Raw genomic sequence first — 21,394 nt, 5'->3', positions numbered from 1 at the left:
AGTCATGTTCTGAAGTGCAGGTGATTTTGTTTGGAGAGAACATCGGCTACGTGTCAGATGAGTATCCAAGCAGTAATGGGTCGCCATAGCTGCAAATATTAGTGTAAAATATGAAGTGTTGTCAGCTGAAGTCTGAAGATTCAGACGACCGTACGGACGAAGTACGCAAAAGTTCCGCTAGGCCGCGCCTCTTTAGCTCAGTGGTAGAGCACTGGTCTAGTAAACCAGCAGTCGTGAGTTCCATCCTCACAGGAGGAAGACGAATTTTGGAAATCAGTTGCGCGTCATGGCCGTATAGCAAACAGTATCTGTGATGGCGAACAATTAGCGAGAGGCGTTTTATTAAGAATTACTCTCAGATGTGATTAAGGCGAATGGCGCTGATAAAGCATTTGCCAAAGCGGTACGGCATAAGGTGGGACGAGGCATTCTGAATTATATTTTATAGATGTATTTCTCACAAATCTCTGAGCCTCCCGCGGTCGTCGTCTTCGTCGTCGTCGTCGCCGCCGCCGCCGCTTCTGCAGAATTAGCAAATGGCCATCGTAGCAAATGCGGCGAGGGACACCCTGCCATCGATTCCGATTGCGCAAAGTGTGTGGTCTTGTTTTCCTGTCTATGTTTGGTCGGTCTCGTAAGAGGTTGAATGTAACGAATGGGTGGGAAAGAGTAAGGGGCAGCGGCTGTGTGGAACGAAAACACAATTCCTCAGGGGGGTGTGAGCGTTTCGAGATGAATCGTATATAAGTTATACTTGGTCGTCAGTGACCGTGTGGCCTAATGGATAAGGCGTCGGACTTCGGATCCGAAGATTGCAGGTTCGAATCCTGTCACGGTCGTGTTTTTCCAGTTCTGAGAAACAAACATACCGTTTTAATGTAGCAATTGTGCAGTACGAAACCGTCTGAATGTTGCTGTTGACCATTTTGTGCTTGAAGATGGTCTTGAGCTTGAAACACACACAAGAAGACCGGTGTTAACTAGCGAAATGGTCGGCAGAGTGCCCTCACCGCGAGGTTTGACTGGCACTTGCACATCTAAAACAACGTCGGAAAGTAACTCGTTCGGCTTTTGAGTCACGTCAAGTATGTGTGTTAATTTTGACGCCGCTAGCTCTGCAGATTGTCATGCAATTCCTTTACCTCTCAGAAATGATTATGAAATAAAAGTGAAGTACGTGACGAGTGTCGTTAGGAAAACATTAGGCAGCATGGAGAGATTCTGTATGGGACCAACCAACCCAAACGAGTACTGTGTGATCTGCTAACCAGGAGGTACCCAACGAGGCAGCACGGCTAGTGGCATTCTGGCTTTAGCCGTCGCCGCGGTCGGACGTGCTTGTTGTTTACTCCGCGTACGTTAGCGCTATCGCCGGTGTTTGGTGTCTACGTGAAGTTAGCTGTACATTTTCGCTGTTATTTTTTGAGTGGTGTCTCTGATAAGTGTTTTTATAGTGCTTTCGTCCGTTCCACGTCTCGTGCTTCGCCGCAATTTCGGTTGTTGCCGGAATTTCGTCGGAACCGACGACCATGTCTGACACCGTCAGGAAGAATACTTTAGTCTTCTCGTTCGAGAAAGAAACACGGCCGGTCCAACCCACTGCGCTGGAAATCCACGATTGGCTGACTGAGGTAATCGGTATAAATTCTGACTCTGTTCATACCACGCAATTAGATGCTGAAAAATACTGTGTTTTTGTTAAATTTCTGAACTCAGTGACAGTCGATAAGTTGCTTGCAAAATGGGGTAATTCCGTCGAATTTGTTCATCGAGACGGTTCAAAAAGTAATGTATCTGTACGAAAAGCTGATATCATGTACACCAATGTCAGGATTTTGAATGTTCCAATTGAAATTGATAATCAGTTGATCAAGGACGCTCTATCTAAATATGGCGAAGTTAAATCTATCTATAACGAAAGATGGTCGAAGCTATACAAGATACAGTGTTTTAATGGCATTAGATCCGTTGAAATGGAGGTGAAAGCCAACATTCCGTCCCATATATCCGTTGCAGGCCATAAAGCACATGTTGTGTATTCTGGTCAGGAGCGCACGTGCAATATTTGCAATGAGACAGGTCATTTCCGACAAGATTGTCCGCGCCGTGTTTTTGTTCTTCGGAACAATCTAACACAGCGTCAAAAACTGACCCTCAGCGATGTCTTACCAAATAGCACTTCCCTTCTTTCGGTTAACGACAGTGGTGCATGTACTTCTGCAGTGCCCGCCATAACTACTACGGAGTTCCCTCCACTGAGCGTCATTACATCACACCCTTCTGTTCCCGGTTGCGATCTCCAGAATAAGAAGCGACCGTTGGAAATGACCGATGACGGCTCGGACGGCGAGTCCGCCCGTAATTCGCCTTCCACCCGCAAGCAGAAGCAGTGTAATGCGGATGTGCTCGAGGAAACAAACAGTACATGTATTGACGTGACGACAGCCGCTGAGGCAACCCGGCCGCTGTCGGCGGCTGAACAGGTACAAACGGTCCACGGAGGGGACGCAGTAACGATTGTCGCGGAGACGGAAGAGGCGCACTCCGAAGCACAAGAGGTGACGGAGCGGAACCCAACTCAAGAATTTACAGACCCACAAACCGCCGACTCAGTCAGTGCTCTGGAGCTAGTGACGGAAGAACAAGGAAATGGCACTCGTAAAAAGGACGCTGTTGAGGCAGCTTCGGTCACAACGGTGGTAAAGATAGACAATCCGAATGACGGCGCGTTGAACCAAGATGTCCGAAGACGCCGACCCAAACCGCAACCTAATCTCAAAGCTTCCCGTAACCAAAGCAAACAACAACCAGCACAAGAGGAAGCGACGGCCAAGAACGTCTTGTATGAAATCATCACGGAAAGACCTAAGGAGGTACCTTCAAGTGACATTAGTGATGCAAAGCCCCTCGGTAAAACTAAAACCCGAGATGTTCGGAATCCTGCACCAAAATGAGGCTGTAAGATGAAAAAAAAAAAGGATTTTGTTGAACCAGTTTCATTTCTAATTGTACTACTGTCTTAGTCATATTTCAGAGGAACCAGATGAAGTGTTTACCGAGCTTCAAATACTGACTATTCTTTTAGATGTTTGTTTAAGCAGAGTCGTTTCTCCCTTCTAGGAGCTGCACATCTCTTTTTTTTTATTAATATTTTGTTATCTTTTTAATCACTTATTTACTTTCTATGCAAACTAAATGTCCCAGGCATATACAATTACGACTATCAATATTAACAGGATTACATCCGTGACTAAAGTTACAGCGCTCAAGGATTATTTATATGAGTCAGGGACGGACATTGCTTTCCTACAGGAAGTAGTGCTGACTAATCTTACAGTGCCTGGATATTTGGCGATTTTAAATGTCTCACTTGACACCAACGTCGGTACAGCAATTTTAGTCAGGGAGGGGATTCCTGTCTCGGATATCGAGAGGTTGGACTCCGGCAGAGCGATAGGTATAAAAGTCTTTGGTTCTACCCTTATCAATCTGTACGCCCCTTCTGGCACATCCAATAGAATGGAAAGAGCACAGTACTATAAAGAAGAAATCATTTATTTATTACGGAAAAACCCAAAAGATCTTATAATAGGCGGTGATTTTAATTGTGTGATAAATAAGAAAGACCAGGTTCCGAATTTTAATACCTGCAATGAACTGAAGCGTTTCGTCACTGTTTTACAGCTTAAAGATGCTTGGGAAATAATGTATCCCACATTTGTGGCATTTACATTCCTAGGTCCTCACTCACGTAGCAGGATCGACAGACTCTACATATCGCAAAGTCTAGTTAGCTCCTTCATTAAAGCAGAGACGATTCCAGTTTACTTTTCTGATCATAGCTCCGTGCTAGCTTCCATCAACCTTACTGCGCAACCCACTCGCCGTTTTAGAAGTTCATGGCACCTTAATACGTCACTGATGCAGGACAACGGATTAGAAGAAAGTTTGACAGAAGCGTGGGCATTGTGCCTCCGCTCTGCAGATAGACACGTCTCAGTACTAGACTCGTGGTGCAACAGGGCAAAGCCTAAACTGAGAAAAGTTCTCATCCAGTATAGTGTACAACGATCGAAAGACTTGAAAAATTCCATAGAATTTTATTATACCATGCTGCGCAATTTATATGAGCAGGCAAACACTTCCAACGTCCGTCTGGCAGATATCAAGCAAACTAAGGCCAAATTGCTCAGTCTTAAAAGACAGCAGATGGAGGGTCTGAAATTAAAATCCAAGGCTAAGACAGTCGTGGAGGATGAACATGCTTCCTTGTACCATCTACTGAAGCACGAAAGAAACAGGAGACGCACCTTCATTGACGGACTTCAGTCTGAAACTGGCGAGACACTCACGACTCAGAGAGACATCGTCAATGCAGTGCACAAATATTACGAAGACCTATACACTGCCAACCCGGTATGTGAAGAGTCCTTCGATGAGTTCCTTAGTTACATAGCTCCACAGGTCTCGGACGAGGAAAACGAAGACCTTCTCGTTGAGTGTACTAACGAAGATATCCACAGAATCATCTGCAAATCTCCTCTGAGGAAATCGCCGGGACCGGATGGTTTGCCTGTTGAATTTTATAAACGATACTGGCCACTGATTGGTGACATGTTTACCCGAATGACGAACGAGGTGCTTCAGGGAAAGCATTTACCTGCTGTTTTTAAAGAGAGCACAATAGTACTAATCCCAAAAAATGCTGCAAAAAGAAACCTCAACAACTTTCGTCCTATCTCCCTGTTAAACTCCGATTATAAAATCATCGGCAGAATTTTAAACAACAGACTCTCACAGTTGGCCAAAAAGATAGTAAGTCCATACCAGTCCTGTGTGCCTACCAAGAGCATTTTCAAAAGCATAGCTGAATATAGAGATATAATTGCAATCACTGCTGTGACCACCATAAAATGTGCTATCATGTTTATTGACTTCCAGAAAGCATTTGATCGTGTGGATCATAGATTCCTTAGTGCCACACTGAACAAAATAGGTTTTAATGAGCGAGTCGTAAGTGTGATCAGAAATGTTGCAACAGGCATCAGCGCTTGTATATCAGTTAACTGCCAGAGGACAAAGCAGATTCAGATCAGGCGCGGCGTTCCTCAAGGAAGCCCCCTTTCCATGTTCCTATTCGTGCTTTCATTAGAACCTTTCCTCCGCAGTGTTCATGCCACTCTAACTGGCATCACATTATCTGGTCACCGAACAGTCATAAACGCCTATGCCGATGATGTCGGAGTCGTCCTGCGAAATCCCGACGACATTTTGAAATTGGAAACGCTAATTAAAAAGTACTGTAGAGTCTCCGGAGCAGGTGTCAACGCAAACAAAAGCAAACTCCTAAACCTGCGGGGTTTTCAACATACCACCTTAGCCTGGGCCACAATGGTCACCCAATGCAAAGCACTAGGAATAACACTGACACCTTGTCCGTTAAAAATGGCAGCTATCAATTGGAGAAATACGTCGGGACAACTTCTTGGAACAACAAGGGAAAACCTCCACCGTAACATGAACCAAGTTCAGAGGGTGATTTTCATTAACCACTGCATTCTCTCCAGGAGTTACTTTATAGCACAGATCTTCCCACTGCCGAAAATGATTGGAAAAAAGATAATGTCTACCATTGCCAGCTATCTTTGGAGAGGGGATATATTCAGAGTCGACGCAAAAACTGCGACCTTAGATCCCAGGAATGGAGGTTTGGGGTTAGTTGACATCAGACATAAGGCGTCTGCGCTTTTTATAAAAAGGACCGCCACTATCCTTAGCGACCACGCTGATAGCATTACAACTAAATTATTTGAAGTTGTCAGGCCTGCCAGTTTACAGGCGCCGGTGAATGTGCAAAAAATAAATAACCGGCTCCAGTACGTTCGTGTATATTTTGTGGAATTCAGCTATCTCGGCGGTGTCATCATCAACTCACGACGGATCACGGCCCGCGATATTCTGTGCCATCGAAAGAAAATGGAGGGGAGAAACAAATTGGAAAGTAAATACCCACACACTGATTGGGACGCCATATGGAAAAATATTAATATGCGTGGTCTACCATCGGACGTCAAGTCAGCGTGGTATAAAACAGTGAATGAGACCGTAAGCACCAATGAAAGGTTACATGCAATCGGCGTTAGCGACACGAACCTATGTCTCAAATGTAAATTGATCGACACGTTAGTGCACCGATTCACATGCGGTGGCAATCTACAACTCTGTAATTGGATTAGGGAACAACTGGCTTTTCTTACGAGATCTTCGGTGGAAAATTTTCCCCCTGTTACATTCCTCAGGCCTCAGACTTGCTATTTTCCAGCAGCAAAAAACAACTCGGTCCATTGGTTAATGGGACACTATGTGAATTACGTAATTAATCACCTGGGAAATGACAATTCCACTGATTTTTACATGTACTTGAAGTGTGCTTTTTATAACGCCCTGAAATATAAAGACCACAAGAAAAACTACGGCAATATGCTTAAAATTGTATTCGAGCGACTGGGCATTGGTTGACAAGCCAACGAGATAAACAAAAATCGTTTATTTAAGCGAAACGACGCTTAAACAAAAACAATTGGGGAGAAGTACAATTTTACAGTTTCATATTACAATCACTTATCCTCTGCTGGCAAAGAAGGCTATTTTGTTTATTGCACAGAAGAAGCCGAAGCCGAAAGCCAGTATCGCAGGGTTAAAGATAAATTGTTTTCTTATACATTCATTTTATGACTGAGAAGGAAGTCTCATTTGTTTCCATGGAAGGGAACATACTTTTTTATTATTATTATTAATTTCAAGAAGGAAAGGAGGCTATGGAATTAGTGCCTTAACATAAAATTCCTTCTTCACATTCCATGAAGATTTTTCTTTTACATTAAAAAAAATAACAAACAAACAAAAATAATAATAATAACAATAAAAAAACTAAACAGAAATTAAAAAAATAATATACAGGTTCAGGGTCCACTACTTCCTACAACTTTATTATATATTACAAAGAAGTATGCTAGGTTGCCGAGAAGCAGTGGATGAAAAAAAAAAAAAAAAAAAAAAAAAAAAAGCACTAAAGCTATAACCTTCAATCTCTATTGCCTCGGCATGACATAAATTTTTTGTTTCAAGTGAAGCATCTTTTGGTTCAGGATTTCGAAGGCAAAACAGCATATATCTACTTATACACAAGATGTAAAATTTCTTATTGACAACTATGATAAAGACACGCCTCAGCAACAGGACTGGGTGGAGACATCGCGGCCAGGCCTCGAGATTTTGACCCCTAAAAAAAAAAAAAAAAAAAGTGGTTATGGCGTCTGACTCGAAATCAGATTCCCTCTGGGAGCGAAAAAAAAAAAAAAAAAAAAAAAAAAAAAAAAAAAAAAAAAAAAGCTCAGTCGGTAGAGCATGAGACTCTTAATCACAGGGTCGTGGGTTCGAGCCCTTCGCTGGGCGGAACGGAATTTTTCTCCACAGCAGATGTAAATTACCGATTTTCTGATTAACGTGATGTAATGGAAATAGCAACTTTAAAATTTGCCTACGTCTCAATCAGTCGCAAGAAAACTGTATTTGAAGGTGAAGTTGATTTTGTAGACATGTGTGAAAGTCATGTTCTGAAGTGCAGGTGATTTTGTTTGGAGAGAACATCGGCTACGTGTCAGATGAGTATCCAAGCAGTAATGGGTCGCCATAGCTGCAAATATTAGTGTAAAATATGAAGTGTTGTCAGCTGAAGTCTGAAGATTCAGACGACCGTACGGACGAAGTACGCAAAAGTTCCGCTAGGCCGCGCCTCTTTAGCTCAGTGGTAGAGCACTGGTCTAGTAAACCAGCAGTCGTGAGTTCCATCCTCACAGGAGGAAGACGAATTTTGGAAATCAGTTGCGCGTCATGGCCGTATAGCAAACAGTATCTGTGATGGCGAACAATTAGCGAGAGGCGTTTTATTAAGAATTACTCTCAGATGTGATTAAGGCGAATGGCGCTGATAAAGCATTTGCCAAAGCGGTACGGCATAAGGTGAGACGAGGCATTCTGAATTATATTTTATAGATGTATTTCTCACAAATCTCTGAGCCTCCCGCGGTCGTCGTCTTCGTCGTCGTCGTCGCCGCCGCCGCCGCTTCTGCAGAATTAGCAAATGGCCATCGTAGCAAATGCGGCGAGGGACACCCTGCCATCGATTCCGATTGCGCAAAGTGTGTGGTCTTGTTTTCCTGTCTATGTTTGGTCGGTCTCGTAAGAGGTTGAATGTAACGAATGGGTGGGAAAGAGTAAGGGGCAGCGGCTGTGTGGAACGAAAACACAATTCCTCAGGGGGTGTGAGCGTTTCGAGATGAATCGTATATAAGTTATACTTGGTCGTCAGTGACCGTGTGGCCTAATGGATAAGGCGTCGGACTTCGGATCCGAAGATTGCAGGTTCGAATCCTGTCACGGTCGTGTTTTTCCAGTTCTGAGAAACAAACATACCGTTTTAATGTAGCAATTGTGCAGTACGAAACCGTCAGAATGTTGCTGTTGACCATTTTGTGCTTGAAGATGGTCTTGAGCTTGAAACACACACAAGAAGACCGGTGTTAACTAGCGAAATGGTCGGCAGAGTGCCCTCACCGCGAGGTTTGACTGGCACTTGCACATCTAAAACAACGTCGGAAAGTAACTCGTTCGGCTTTTGAGTCACGTCAAGTATGTGTGTTAATTTTGACGCCGCTAGCTCTGCAGATTGTCATGCAATTCCTTTACCTCTCAGAAATGATTATGAAATAAAAGTGAAGTACGTGACGAGTGTCGTTAGGAAAACATTAGGCAGCATGGAGAGATTCTGTATGGGACCAACCAACCCAAACGAGTACTGTGTGATCTGCTACCCAGGAGGTACCCAACGAGGCAGCACGGCTAGCTCAGGCGGTAGAGCATGAGACTCATAATCACAGGGTCGTGGGTTCGAGCCCTTCGCTGGGCGGAACGGAATTTTTCTCCACTGCAGATGTAAATTACCGATTTTCTGATTAACGTGATGTAATGGAAATAGCAACTTTAAAATTTGCCTACGTCTCAATCAGTCGCAAGAAAACTGTATTTGAAGGTGAAGTTGATTTTGTAGACATGTGTGAAAGTCATGTTCTGAAGTGCAGGTGATTTTGTTTGGAGAGAACATCGGCTACGTGTCAGATGAGTATCCAAGCAGTAATGGGTCGCCATAGCTGCAAATATTAGTGAAAAATATGAAGTGTTGTCAGCTGAAGTCTGAAGATTCAGACGACCGTACGGACGAAGTACGCAAAAGTTCCGCTAGGCCGCGCCTCTTTAGCTCAGTGGTAGAGCACTGGTCTAGTAAACCAGCAGTCGTGAGTTCCATCCTCACAGGAGGAAGACGAATTTTGGAAATCGGTTGCGCGTCATGGCCGTATAGCAAACAGTATCTGTGATGGCGAACAATTAGCGAGAGGCGTTTTATTAAGAATTACTCTCAGATGTGATTAAGGCGAATGGCGCTGATAAAGCATTTGCCAAAGCGGTACGGCATAAGGTGGGACGAGGCATTCTGAATTACATTTTATAGATGTATTTCTCACAAATCTCTGAGCCTCCCGCGGTCGTCGTCTTCGTCGTCGTCGTCGCCGCCGCCGCCGCTTCTGCAGAATTAGCAAATGGCCATCGTAGCAAATGCGGCGAGGGACACCCTGCCATCGATTCCGATTGCGCAAAGTGTGTGGTCTTGTTTTCCAGTCTATGTTTGGTCGGTCTCGTAAGAGGTTGAATGTAACGAATGGGTGGGAAAGAGTAAGGGGCAGCGGCTGTGTGGAACGAAAACACAATTCCTCAGGGGGTGTGAGCGTTTCGAGATGAATCGTATATAAGTTATACTTGGTCGTCAGTGACCGTGTGGCCTAATGGATAAGGCGTCGGACTTCGGATCCGAAGATTGCAGGTTCGAATCCTGTCACGGTCGTGTTTTTCCAGTTCTGAGAAACAAACATACCGTTTTAATGTAGCAATTGTGCAGTACGAAACCGTCTGAATGTTGCTGTTGACCATTTTGTGCTTGAAGATGGTCTTGAGCTTGAAACACACACAAGAAGACCGGTGTTAACTAGCGAAATGGTCGGCAGAGTGCCCTCACCGCGAGGTTTGACTGGCACTTGCACATCTAAAACAACGTCGGAAAGTAACTCGTTCGGCTTTTGAGTCACGTCAAGTATGTGTGTTAATTTTGACGCCGCTAGCTCTGCAAATTGTCATGCAATTCCTTTACCTCTCAGAAATGATTATGAAATAAAAGTGAAGTACGTGACGAGTGTCGTTAGGAAAACATTAGGCAGCATGGAGAGATTCTGTATGGGACCAACCAACCCAAACGAGTACTGTGTGATCTGCTACCCAGGAGGTATCCAACGAGGCAGCACGGCTAGCTCAGTCGGTAGAGCATGAGACTCTTAATCACAGGGTCGTGGGTTCGAGCCCTTCGCTGGGCGGAACGGAATTTTTCTCCACTGCAGATGTAAATTACCGATTTTCTGATTAACGTGATGTAATGGAAATAGCAACTTTAAAATTTGCCTACGTCTCAATCAGTCGCAAGAAAACTGTATTTGAAGGTGAAGGTGATTTTGTAGACATGTGAAAGTCATGTTCTGAAGTGCAGGTGGTTTTGTTTGGAGAGAACATCGGCTACGTGTCAGATGTGTAGCCAAGCAGTAATGGGTCGCCATAGCTGCTAATATTAGTCAAAAATATGAAGTGTTGTCAGCTGAAGTCTGATGATTCAGACGACCGTGCGGCGAAGTACGCAAAAGTTCCGCTAGGCCGCGCCTCTTTAGCTCAGTGGTAGAGCACTGGTGTAGTAAACCAGGAGTCGTGAGTTCCATCCTCACAGGAGGAAGACGAATTTTGGAAATCAGTTGCGCGTCATGGCCGTATAGCAAACAGTATCTGTGATGGCGAACAATTAGCGAGAGGCGTTTTATTAAGAATTACTCTCAGATGTGATTAAGGCGAATGGCGCTGATAAAGCATTTGCCAAAGCGGTACGGCATAAGGTGGGACGAGGCATTCTGAATTACATTTTATAGATGTATTTCTCACAAATCTCTGAGCCTCTCGCGGTCGTCGTCGTCGTCGTCGCCGCCGCCGCTTCTGCAGAATTAGCAAATGGCCATCGTAGCAAATGCGGCGCGGGACACCCTGCCATCGATTCCGATGCGCAAAGTGTGTGGTCTTGTTTTCCTGTCTATGTTTGGTCGGTCTCGTAAGAGGTTGAATGTAACGAATGGGTGGGAAAGAGTAAGGGGCAGCGGCTGTGTGGAACGAAAACACAATTCCTCAGGGGGTGTGAGCGTTTCGAGATGAATCGTATATAAGTTATACTTGGTCGTCAGTGACCGTGTGGCCTAATGGATAAGGCGTCGGACTTCGGATCCGAAGATTGCAGGTTCGAATCCTGTCACGGTCGTGTTTTTCCAGTTCTGAGAAACAAACATACCGTTTTAATGTAGCAATTGTGCAGTACGAAACCGTCAGAATGTTGCTGTTGACCATTTTGTGCTTGAAGATGGTCTTGAGCTTGAAACACACACAAGAAGACCGGTGTTAACTAGCGAAATGGTCGGCAGAGTGCCCTCACCGCGAGGTTTGACTGGCACTTGCACATCTAAAACAACGTCGGAAAGTAACTCGTTCGGCTTTTGAGTCACGTCAAGTATGTGTGTTAATTTTGACGCCGCTAGCTCTGCAGATTGTCATGCAATTCCTTTACCTCTCAGAAATGATTATGAAATAAAAGTGAAGTACGTGACGAGTGTCGTTAGGAAAACATTAGGCAGCATGGAGAGATTCTGTATGGGACCAACCAACCCAAACGAGTACTGTGTGATCTGCTACCCAGGAGGTACCCAACGAGGCAGCACGGCTAGCTCAGGCGGTAGAGCATGAGACTCATAATCACAGGGTCGTGGGTTCGAGCCCTTCGCTGGGCGGAACGGAATTTTTCTCCACTGCAGATGTAAATTACCGATTTTCTGATTAACGTGATGTAATGGAAATAGCAACTTTAAAATTTGCCTACGTCTCAATCAGTCGCAAGAAAACTGTATTTGAAGGTGAAGTTGATTTTGTAGACATTTGTGAAAGTCATGTTCTGAAGTGCAGGTGATTTTGTTTGGAGAGAACATCGGCTACGTGTCAGATGAGTATCCAAGCAGTAATGGGTCGCCATAGCTGCAAATATTAGTGAAAAATATGAAGTGTTGTCAGCTGAAGTCTGAAGATTCAGACGACCGTACGGACGAAGTACGCAAAAGTTCCGCTAGGCCGCGCCTCTTTAGCTCAGTGGTAGAGCACTGGTCTAGTAAACCAGCAGTCGTGAGTTCCATCCTCACAGGAGGAAGACGAATTTTGGAAATCGGTTGCGCGTCATGGCCGTATAGCAAACAGTATCTGTGATGGCGAACAATTAGCGAGAGGCGTTTTATTAAGAATTACTCTCAGATGTGATTAAGGCGAATGGCGCTGATAAAGCATTTGCCAAAGCGGTACGGCATAAGGTGGGACGAGGCATTCTGAATTACATTTTATAGATGTATTTCTCACAAATCTCTGAGCCTCCCGCGGTCGTCGTCTTCGTCGTCGTCGTCGCCGCCGCCGCCGCTTCTGCAGAATTAGCAAATGGCCATCGTAGCAAATGCGGCGAGGGACACCCTGCCATCGATTCCGATTGCGCAAAGTGTGTGGTCTTGTTTTCCAGTCTATGTTTGGTCGGTCTCGTAAGAGGTTGAATGTAACGAATGGGTGGGAAAGAGTAAGGGGCAGCGGCTGTGTGGAACGAAAACACAATTCCTCAGGGGGTGTGAGCGTTTCGAGATGAATCGTATATAAGTTATACTTGGTCGTCAGTGACCGTGTGGCCTAATGGATAAGGCGTCGGACTTCGGATCCGAAGATTGCAGGTTCGAATCCTGTCACGGTCGTGTTTTTCCAGTTCTGAGAAACAAACATACCGTTTTAATGTAGCAATTGTGCAGTACGAAACCGTCTGAATGTTGCTGTTGACCATTTTGTGCTTGAAGATGGTCTTGAGCTTGAAACACACACAAGAAGACCGGTGTTAACTAGCGAAATGGTCGGCAGAGTGCCCTCACCGCGAGGTTTGACTGGCACTTGCACATCTAAAACAACGTCGGAAAGTAACTCGTTCGGCTTTTGAGTCACGTCAAGTATGTGTGTTAATTTTGACGCCGCTAGCTCTGCAAATTGTCATGCAATTCCTTTACCTCTCAGAAATGATTATGAAATAAAAGTGAAGTACGTGACGAGTGTCGTTAGGAAAACATTAGGCAGCATGGAGAGATTCTGTATGGGACCAACCAACCCAAACGAGTACTGTGTGATCTGCTACCCAGGAGGTATCCAACGAGGCAGCACGGCTAGCTCAGTCGGTAGAGCATGAGACTCTTAATCACAGGGTCGTGGGTTCGAGCCCTTCGCTGGGCGGAACGGAATTTTTCTCCACTGCAGATGTAAATTACCGATTTTCTGATTAACGTGATGTAATGGAAATAGCAACTTTAAAATTTGCCTACGTCTCAATCAGTCGCAAGAAAACTGTATTTGAAGGTGAAGGTGATTTTGTAGACATGTGAAAGTCATGTTCTGAAGTGCAGGTGGTTTTGTTTGGAGAGAACATCGGCTACGTGTCAGATGTGTAGCCAAGCAGTAATGGGTCGCCATAGCTGCTAATATTAGTCAAAAATATGAAGTGTTGTCAGCTGAAGTCTGATGATTCAGACGACCGTGCGGCGAAGTACGCAAAAGTTCCGCTAGGCCGCGCCTCTTTAGCTCAGTGGTAGAGCACTGGTGTAGTAAACCAGGAGTCGTGAGTTCCATCCTCACAGGAGGAAGACGAATTTTGGAAATCAGTTGCGCGTCATGGCCGTATAGCAAACAGTATCTGTGATGGCGAACAATTAGCGAGAGGCGTTTTATTAAGAATTACTCTCAGATGTGATTAAGGCGAATGGCGCTGATAAAGCATTTGCCAAAGCGGTACGGCATAAGGTGGGACGAGGCATTCTGAATTACATTTTATAGATGTATTTCTCACAAATCTCTGAGCCTCTCGCGGTCGTCGTCGTCGTCGTCGTCGCCGCCGCCGCTTCTGCAGAATTAGCAAATGGCCATCGTAGCAAATGCGGCGCGGGACACCCTGCCATCGATTCCGATGCGCAAAGTGTGTGGTCTTGTTTTCCTGTCTATGTTTGGTCGGTCTCGTAAGAGGTTGAATGTAACGAATGGGTGGGAAAGAGTAAGGGGCAGCGGCTGTGTGGAACGAAAACACAATTCCTCAGGGGGGTGTGAGAGTTTCGAGATGAATCGTATATAAGTTATACTTGGTCGTCAGTGACCGTGTGGCCTAATGGATAAGGCGTCGGACTTCGGATCCGAAGATTGCAGGTTCGAGTCCTGTCACGGTCGTGTTTTTCCAGTTCTGAGAAACAAACATACCGTTTTAATGTAGCAATTGTGCAGTACGAAACCGTCTGAATGTTGCTGTTGACCATTTTGTGCTTGAAGATGGTCTTGAGCTTGAAACACACACAAGAAGACCGGTGTTAACTAGCGAAATGGTCGGCAGAGTGCCCTCACCGCGAGGTTTGACTGGCACTTGCACATCTAAAACAACGTCGGAAAGTAACTCGTTCGGCTTTTGAGTCACGTCAAGTATGTGTGTTAATTTTGACGCCGCTAGCTCTGCAGATTGTCATGCAATTCCTTTACCTCTCAGAAATGATTATGAAATAAAAGTGAAGTACGTGACGAGTGTCGTTAGGAAAACATTACGCAGCATGGAGAGATTCTGTATGGGACCAACCAACCCAAACGAGTACTGTGTGATCTGCTACCCAGGAGGTATCCAACGAGGCAGCACGGCTAGCTCAGTCGGTAGAGCATGAGACTCTTAATCACAGGGTCGTGGGTTCGAGCCCTTCGCTGGGCGGAACGGAATTTTTCTCCACTGCAGATGTAAATTACCGATTTTCTGATTAACGTGATGTAATGGAAATAGCAACTTTAAAATTTGCCTACGTCTCAATCAGTCGCAAGAAAACTGTATTTGAAGGTGAAGGTGATTTTGTAGACATGTGAAAGTCATGTTCTGAAGTGCAGGTGGTTTTGTTTGGAGAGAACATCGGCTACGTGTCAGATGTGTAGCCAAGCAGTAATGGGTCGCCATAGCTGCTAATATTAGTCAAAAATATGAAGTGTTGTCAGCTGAAGTCTGATGATTCAGACGATCGTGCGGCGAAGTACGCAAAAGTTCCGCTAGGCCGCGCCTCTTTAGCTCAGTGGTAGAGCACTGGTGTAGTAAACCAGGAGTCGTGAGTTCCATCCTCACAGGAGGAAGACGAATTTTGGAAATCAGTTGCGCGTCATGGCCGTATAGCAAACAGTATCTGTGATGGCGAACAATTAGCGAGAGGCGTTTTATTAAGAATTACTCTCAGATGTGATTAAGGCGAATGGCGCTGATAAAGCATTTGCCAAAGCGGTACGGCATAAGGTGGGACGAGGCATTCTGAATTACATTTTATAGATGTATTTCTCACAAATCTCTGAGCCTCTCGCGGTCGTCGTCGTCGTCGCCGCCGCCGCTTCTGCAGAATTAGCAAATGGCCATCGTAGCAAATGCGGCGAGGGACACCCTGCCATCGATTCCGATGCGCAAAGTGTGTGGTCTTGTTTTCCTGTCTATGTTTGGTCGGTCTCGTAAGAGGTTGAATGTAACGAATGGGTGGGAAAGAGTAAGGGGCAGCGGCTGTGTGGAACGAAAACACAATTCCTCAGGGGGGTGTGAGAGTTTCGAGATGAATCGTATATAAGTTATACTTGGTCGTCAGTGACCGTGTGGCCTAATGGATAAGGCGTCGGACTTCGGATCCGAAGATTGCAGGTTCGAATCCTGTCACGGTCGTGTTTTTCCAGTTCTGAGAAACAAACATACCGTTTTAATGTAGCAATTGTGCAGTACGAAACCGTCTGAATGTTGCTGTTGACCATTTTGTGCTTGAAGATGGTCTTGAGCTTGAAACACACACAAGAAGACCGGTGTTAACTAGCGAAATGGTCGGCAGAGTGCCCTCACCGCGAGGTTTGACTGGCACTTGCACATCTAAAACAACGTCGGAAAGTAACTCGTTCGGCTTTTGAGTCACGTCAAGTATGTGTGTTAATTTTGACGCCGCTAGCTATGCAGATTGTCATGCAATTCCTTTACCTCTCAGAAATGATTATGAAATAAAAGTGAAGTACGTGACGAGTGTCGTTAGGAAAACATTAGGCAGCATGGAGAGATTCTGTATGGGACCAACCAACCCAAACGAGTACTGTGTGATCTGCTACCCAGGAGGTATCCAACGAGGCAGCACGGCTAGCTCAGTCGGTAGAGCATGAGACTCTTAATCACAGGGTCGTGGGTTCGAGCCCTTCGCTGGGCGGAACGGAATTTTTCTCCACTGCAGATGTAAATTACCGATTTTCTGATTAACGTGATGTAATGGAAATAGCAACTTTAAAATTTGCCTACGTCTCAATCAGTCGCAAGAAAACTGTATTTGAAGGTGAAGGTGATTTTGTAGACATGTGAAAGTCATGTTCTGAAGTGCAGGTGGTTTTGTTTGGAGAGAACATCGGCTACGTGTCAGATGTGTAGCCAAGCAGTAATGGGTCGCCATAGCTGCTAATATTAGTCAAAAATATGAAGTGTTGTCAGCTGAAGTCTGATGATTCAGACGACCGTGCGGCGAAGTACGCAAAAGTTCCGCTGGGCCGCGCCTCTTTAGCTCAGTGGTAGAGCACTGGTCTAGTAAACCAGGAGTCGTGAGTTCCATCCTCACAGGAGGAAGACGAATTTTGGAAATCAGTTGCGCGTCATGGCCGTATAGCAAACAGTATCTGTGATGGCGAACAATTAGCGAGAGGCGTTTTATTAAGAATTACTCTCAGATGTGATTAAGGCGAATGGCGCTGATAAAGCATTTGCCAAAGCGGTACGGCATAAGGTGGGACGAGGCATTCTGAATTACATTTTATAGATGTATTTCTCACAAATCTCTGAGCCTCCCGCGGTCGTCGTCTTCGTCTTCGTCGTCGTCGTCGTCAATTAGCAAATGGCCATCGTAGCAAATGCGGCGAGGGACACCCTGCCATCGATTCCGATTGCGCAAAGTGTGTGGTCTTGTTTTCCTGTCTATGTTTGGTCGGTCTCGTAAGAGGTTGAATGTAACGAATGGGTGGGAAAGAGTAAGGGGCAGCGGCTGTGTGGAACGAAAACACAATTCCTCAGGGGGTGTGAGCGTTTCGAGATGAATCGTATATAAGTTATACTTGGTCGTCAGTGACCGTGTGGCCTAATGGATAAGGCGTCGGACTTCGGATCCGAAGATTGCAGGTTCGAATCCTGTCACGGTCGTGTTTTTCCAGTTCTGAGAAACAAACATACCGTTTTAATGTAGCAATTGTGCAGTACGAAACCGTCTGAATGTTGCTGTTGACCATTTTGTGCTTGGAGATGGTCTTGAGCTTGAAACACACACGAGAAGACCGGTTTTAACTAGCGAAATGGTCGGCAGAGTGCCCTCACCGCGAGGTTTGACTGGCACTTGCACATCTAAAACAACGTCGGAAAGTAACTCGTTCGGCTTTTGAGTCACGTCAAGTATGTGTGTTAATTTTGACGCCGCTAGCTCTGCAGATTGTCATGCAATTCCTTTACCTCTCAGAAATGATTATGAAATAAAAGTGAAGTACGTGACGAGTGTCGTTAGGAAAACATTAGGCAGCATGGAGAGATTCTGTATGGGACCAACCAACCCAAACGAGTACTGTGTGATCTGCTACCGAGGAGGTACCCAACGAGGCAGCACGGCTAGCTCAGTCGGTAGAGCATGAGACAGGGTCGTGGGTTCGAGCCCTTCGCTGGGCGGAATGGAATTTTTCTCCACTGCAGATGTAAATTACCGATTTTCTGATTAACGTGATGTAATGGAAATAGCAACTTTAAAATTTGCCTACGTCTCAATCAGTCGCAAGAAAACTGTATTTGAAGGTGAAGTTGATTTTGTAGACATGTGTGAAAGTCATGTTCTGAAGTGCAGGTGATTTTGTTTGGAGAGAACATCGGCTACGTGTCAGATGTGTATCCAAGCAGTAATGGGTCGCCATAGCTGCAAATATTAGTGAAAAATATGAAGTGTTGTCAGCTGAAGTCTGAAGATTCAGACGACCGTATGGACGAAGTACGCAAAAGTTCCGCTAGGCCGCGCCTCTTTAGCTCAGTGGTAGAGCACTGGTCTAGTAAACCAGGACTCGTGAGTTCCATCCTCACAGGAGGAAGACGAATTTTGGAAATCAGTTGCGCGTCATGGCCGTATAGCAAACAGTATCTGTGATGGCGAACAATTAGCGAGAGGCGTTTTATTAAGAAATACTCTCAGATGTGATTAAGGCGAATGGCGCTGATAAAGCATTTTTTTTTTTTAAAAAAAAAAAAAAAAAAAAACCTTTATTCATCATTAATAATAATAATTATACAATATTAACCCACTTCCTTAATAGCATTAGTGGGTCGTAATATTAATACATTTATTATTGTTTCATGCAGCATGCTACAAATAATGATGTGCTACAGGTTACTACAACAATGGGCATTATACTATATATCCCTTCTACTTAAGAAACTATTACTATCACTAATTTCTAATTTCTACACCTGCAGCGTCACATATGTGCCAGTAGAATATATAAACCTACTTTGCAAGCCTTGCTCTTCGGGCTAACCCCAAAGAGCTTGCCCCCGGCCCTGGGCTGGCCAAGATGTTAACTCGCTGCAGTTCCATAACCTAACATAATATCCTATTCTAAGTCCTACGGAGCTAACTTATCCTAAGTCAAATCTGGTGCATCTCTAAGTCGGTGTGATTAACCCCTCCTCCCCCTAATCCTGCGCGCGGCGGATCCCAACTGTGATGTGAAGTCGGCCAGTCCGCGCGCTGGCGGTATGGGAAAAGTATCTAGACAATATCGGTGTTCATTTTCAAATTCTTAGTTAATCTCCCTCAGATATTCATTTAACACTTTCCGTGATACCTCGTTGGCCAGAGTATTAATCATCTGAAAAGTGTCTTCACGTCTGAGGAGTTGATACGTGTCATGGTTCGGTAGTCCGTCTCGAAGTGTAGTCGCTACATCATTGAAGAGAGGGCACTCGTAAATCACATGATCCGGAGTGCCTTCCGGCGCGCCACAGTCACACGCTGGCGTAGCCCTCTTCCCAAACCGACATAAGTATGTCGGGTAGGGTCCATGACCAGTGAGAAAATGGATCAGTCCCCGTGTTGGCTGAAAGTACTTCATTTCTAAGCGCTCCCTCACGTTCGGCAAGAACTGAAAGGTTCTGCGACCGGTTTCTTCTGTCTCCCAGGACCCCTGCCAAAGTTCTTCCCCCCTTCTTCTAATCCCCCTTTTGTCCTCTACCCTCACACCCATGATTTCTTCTATTTTCCCCTGGTTCCCTTTTTTTGCCCAATACCAGGCTGCTTGCTCCCTAATCTTGATGTCAAGTGGGCAGAGCCCCATTATGACTAATAGGGCCCCTCCTGGAGATGTTCTATAAGCGCCCACAGATCTTAGAACCATGCTTCTCTGAACCCTTCTCACTGCCATGGCGGGCACAACCCTCGTGAGTCTGTGCGCCCAGACCCCGGAGCCGTAACCCACTACTGAAGTTAGGATACTATTGTGATAGAGTTTAATGAGATGTGGAGGTAGGTGAAATCTTTTATGTCCTATGGAAATGAGGTTGTTTAATATTTGCAGAGCTTTTTGGGTTACAGTTTCAATGTGTTTTCCGAAGTTCCATTTCTCATCAATGATGACTCCTAGGTAACATTTGCCAAAGCGGTACGGCGTAAGGTGGGACGAGGCATTCTGAATTACATTTTATAGATGTATTTCTCACAAATCTCTGAGCCTCCCGCGGTCGACGTCTTCGTCGTCGTCGTCGTCGTCGCCGCCGCCGCTTCTGCAGAATTAGCAAATGGCCATCGTAGCAAATGCGGCGAGGGACACCCTGCCATCGATTCCGATTGCGCAAAGTGTGTGGTCTTGTTTTCCTGTCTATGTTTGGTCGGTCTCGTAAGAGGTTGAATGTAACGAATGGGTGGGAAAGAGTAAGGGGCAGCGGCTGTGTGGAACGAAAACACAATTCCTCAGGGGGTGTGAGCGTTTCGAGATGAATCGTATATAAGTTATACTTGGTCGTCAGTGACCGTGTGGCCTAATGGATAAGGCGTCGGACTTCGGATCCGAAGATTCCAGGTTCGAATCCTGTCACGGTCGTGTTTTTCCAGTTCTGAGAAACAAACATACCGTTTTAATGTAGCAATTGTGCAGTACGAAACCGTCTGAATGTTGCTGTTGACCATTTTGTGCTTGGAGATGGTCTTGAGCTTGAAACACACACAAGAAGACCGGTTTTAACTAGCGAAATGGTCGGCAGAGTGCCCTCACCGCGAGGTTTGACTGGCACTTGCACATCTAAAACAACGTCGGAAAGTAACTCGTTCGGCTTTTGAGTCACGTCAAGTATGTGTGTTAATTTTGACGCCGCTAGCTCTGCAGATTGTCATGCAATTCCTTTACCTCTCAGAAATGATTATGAAATAAAAGTGAAGTACGTGACGAGTGTCGTTAGGAAAACATTAGGCAGCATGGAGAGATTCTGTATGGGACCAACCAACCCAAACGAGTACTGTGTGATCTGCTACCCAGGAGGTACCCAACGAGGCAGCACGGCTAGCTCAGTCGGTAGAGCATGAGACAGGGTCGTGGGTTCGAGCCCTTCGCTGGGCGGAATGGAATTTTTCTCCACTGCAGATGTAAATTACCGATTTTCTGATTAACGTGATGTAATGGAAATAGCAACTTTAAAATTTGCCTACGTCTCAATCAGTCGCAAGAAAACTGTATTTGAAGGTGAAGTTGATTTTGTAGACATGTGTGAAAGTCATGTTCTGAAGTGCAGGTGATTTTGTTTGGAGAGAACATCGGCTACGTGTCAGATGTGTATCCAAGCAGTAATGGGTCGCCATAGCTGCAAATATTAGTGAAAAATATGAAGTGTTGTCAGCTGAAGTCTGAAGATTCAGACGACCGTACGGACGAAGTACGCAAAAGTTCCACTAGGCCGCGCCTCTTTAGCTCAGTGGTAGAGCACTGGTCTAGTAAACCAGGACTCGTGAGTTCCATCCTCACAGGAGGAAGACGAATTTTGGAAATCAGTTGCGCGTCATGGCCGTATAGCAAACAGTATCTGTGATGGCGAACAATTAGCGAG

At 45.3% G+C, this 21,394-nt stretch overlaps 20 non-coding genes across 20 annotated transcripts; all 20 read left to right on the top strand.

The window, feature by feature from the left end:
* Positions 1–186: 186 nt before the first annotated feature.
* On the top strand, positions 187–258 carry Trnat-agu (transfer RNA threonine (anticodon AGU)). Its single transcript has one exon. It is a non-coding gene; the product is annotated as a tRNA-Thr (tRNA).
* A 508-nt stretch (positions 259–766) lies between these two features.
* On the top strand, positions 767–839 carry Trnar-ucg (transfer RNA arginine (anticodon UCG)). The gene has a single exon. It is a non-coding gene; the product is annotated as a tRNA-Arg (tRNA).
* Positions 840–7,793: 6,954 nt separating this feature from the next.
* Trnat-agu (transfer RNA threonine (anticodon AGU)) lies at positions 7,794–7,865 on the top strand. Its single transcript has one exon. It is a non-coding gene; the product is annotated as a tRNA-Thr (tRNA).
* A 507-nt stretch (positions 7,866–8,372) lies between these two features.
* On the top strand, positions 8,373–8,445 carry Trnar-ucg (transfer RNA arginine (anticodon UCG)). The gene has a single exon. It is a non-coding gene; the product is annotated as a tRNA-Arg (tRNA).
* Positions 8,446–8,895: 450 nt separating this feature from the next.
* Trnam-cau (transfer RNA methionine (anticodon CAU)) lies at positions 8,896–8,968 on the top strand. Its single transcript has one exon. It is a non-coding gene; the product is annotated as a tRNA-Met (tRNA).
* A 338-nt stretch (positions 8,969–9,306) lies between these two features.
* Trnat-agu (transfer RNA threonine (anticodon AGU)) lies at positions 9,307–9,378 on the top strand. Its single transcript has one exon. It is a non-coding gene; the product is annotated as a tRNA-Thr (tRNA).
* A 507-nt stretch (positions 9,379–9,885) lies between these two features.
* On the top strand, positions 9,886–9,958 carry Trnar-ucg (transfer RNA arginine (anticodon UCG)). The gene has a single exon. It is a non-coding gene; the product is annotated as a tRNA-Arg (tRNA).
* A 450-nt stretch (positions 9,959–10,408) lies between these two features.
* Positions 10,409–10,481, top strand: Trnak-cuu (transfer RNA lysine (anticodon CUU)). Its single transcript has one exon. It is a non-coding gene; the product is annotated as a tRNA-Lys (tRNA).
* Positions 10,482–11,385: 904 nt separating this feature from the next.
* Trnar-ucg (transfer RNA arginine (anticodon UCG)) lies at positions 11,386–11,458 on the top strand. The gene has a single exon. It is a non-coding gene; the product is annotated as a tRNA-Arg (tRNA).
* Positions 11,459–11,908: 450 nt separating this feature from the next.
* Positions 11,909–11,981, top strand: Trnam-cau (transfer RNA methionine (anticodon CAU)). Its single transcript has one exon. It is a non-coding gene; the product is annotated as a tRNA-Met (tRNA).
* Positions 11,982–12,319: 338 nt separating this feature from the next.
* Trnat-agu (transfer RNA threonine (anticodon AGU)) lies at positions 12,320–12,391 on the top strand. The gene has a single exon. It is a non-coding gene; the product is annotated as a tRNA-Thr (tRNA).
* Positions 12,392–12,898: 507 nt separating this feature from the next.
* On the top strand, positions 12,899–12,971 carry Trnar-ucg (transfer RNA arginine (anticodon UCG)). Its single transcript has one exon. It is a non-coding gene; the product is annotated as a tRNA-Arg (tRNA).
* A 450-nt stretch (positions 12,972–13,421) lies between these two features.
* On the top strand, positions 13,422–13,494 carry Trnak-cuu (transfer RNA lysine (anticodon CUU)). Its single transcript has one exon. It is a non-coding gene; the product is annotated as a tRNA-Lys (tRNA).
* Positions 13,495–14,402: 908 nt separating this feature from the next.
* On the top strand, positions 14,403–14,475 carry Trnar-ucg (transfer RNA arginine (anticodon UCG)). The gene has a single exon. It is a non-coding gene; the product is annotated as a tRNA-Arg (tRNA).
* Positions 14,476–14,925: 450 nt separating this feature from the next.
* Positions 14,926–14,998, top strand: Trnak-cuu (transfer RNA lysine (anticodon CUU)). Its single transcript has one exon. It is a non-coding gene; the product is annotated as a tRNA-Lys (tRNA).
* Positions 14,999–15,900: 902 nt separating this feature from the next.
* On the top strand, positions 15,901–15,973 carry Trnar-ucg (transfer RNA arginine (anticodon UCG)). The gene has a single exon. It is a non-coding gene; the product is annotated as a tRNA-Arg (tRNA).
* A 450-nt stretch (positions 15,974–16,423) lies between these two features.
* Trnak-cuu (transfer RNA lysine (anticodon CUU)) lies at positions 16,424–16,496 on the top strand. Its single transcript has one exon. It is a non-coding gene; the product is annotated as a tRNA-Lys (tRNA).
* Positions 16,497–16,831: 335 nt separating this feature from the next.
* On the top strand, positions 16,832–16,903 carry Trnat-agu (transfer RNA threonine (anticodon AGU)). Its single transcript has one exon. It is a non-coding gene; the product is annotated as a tRNA-Thr (tRNA).
* Positions 16,904–17,397: 494 nt separating this feature from the next.
* Trnar-ucg (transfer RNA arginine (anticodon UCG)) lies at positions 17,398–17,470 on the top strand. The gene has a single exon. It is a non-coding gene; the product is annotated as a tRNA-Arg (tRNA).
* Positions 17,471–20,324: 2,854 nt separating this feature from the next.
* Positions 20,325–20,397, top strand: Trnar-ucg (transfer RNA arginine (anticodon UCG)). The gene has a single exon. It is a non-coding gene; the product is annotated as a tRNA-Arg (tRNA).
* Positions 20,398–21,394: the final 997 nt, after the last annotated feature.

Source organism: Schistocerca gregaria, chromosome 3, assembly GCF_023897955.1.
Source record: "Schistocerca gregaria isolate iqSchGreg1 chromosome 3, iqSchGreg1.2, whole genome shotgun sequence".
NCBI lineage: Eukaryota > Metazoa > Arthropoda > Insecta > Orthoptera > Acrididae > Schistocerca > Schistocerca gregaria.
The sequence above is the reverse complement of the archived record's forward strand: the minus strand, read 5'-3'. Positions and strand labels throughout refer to the sequence as shown.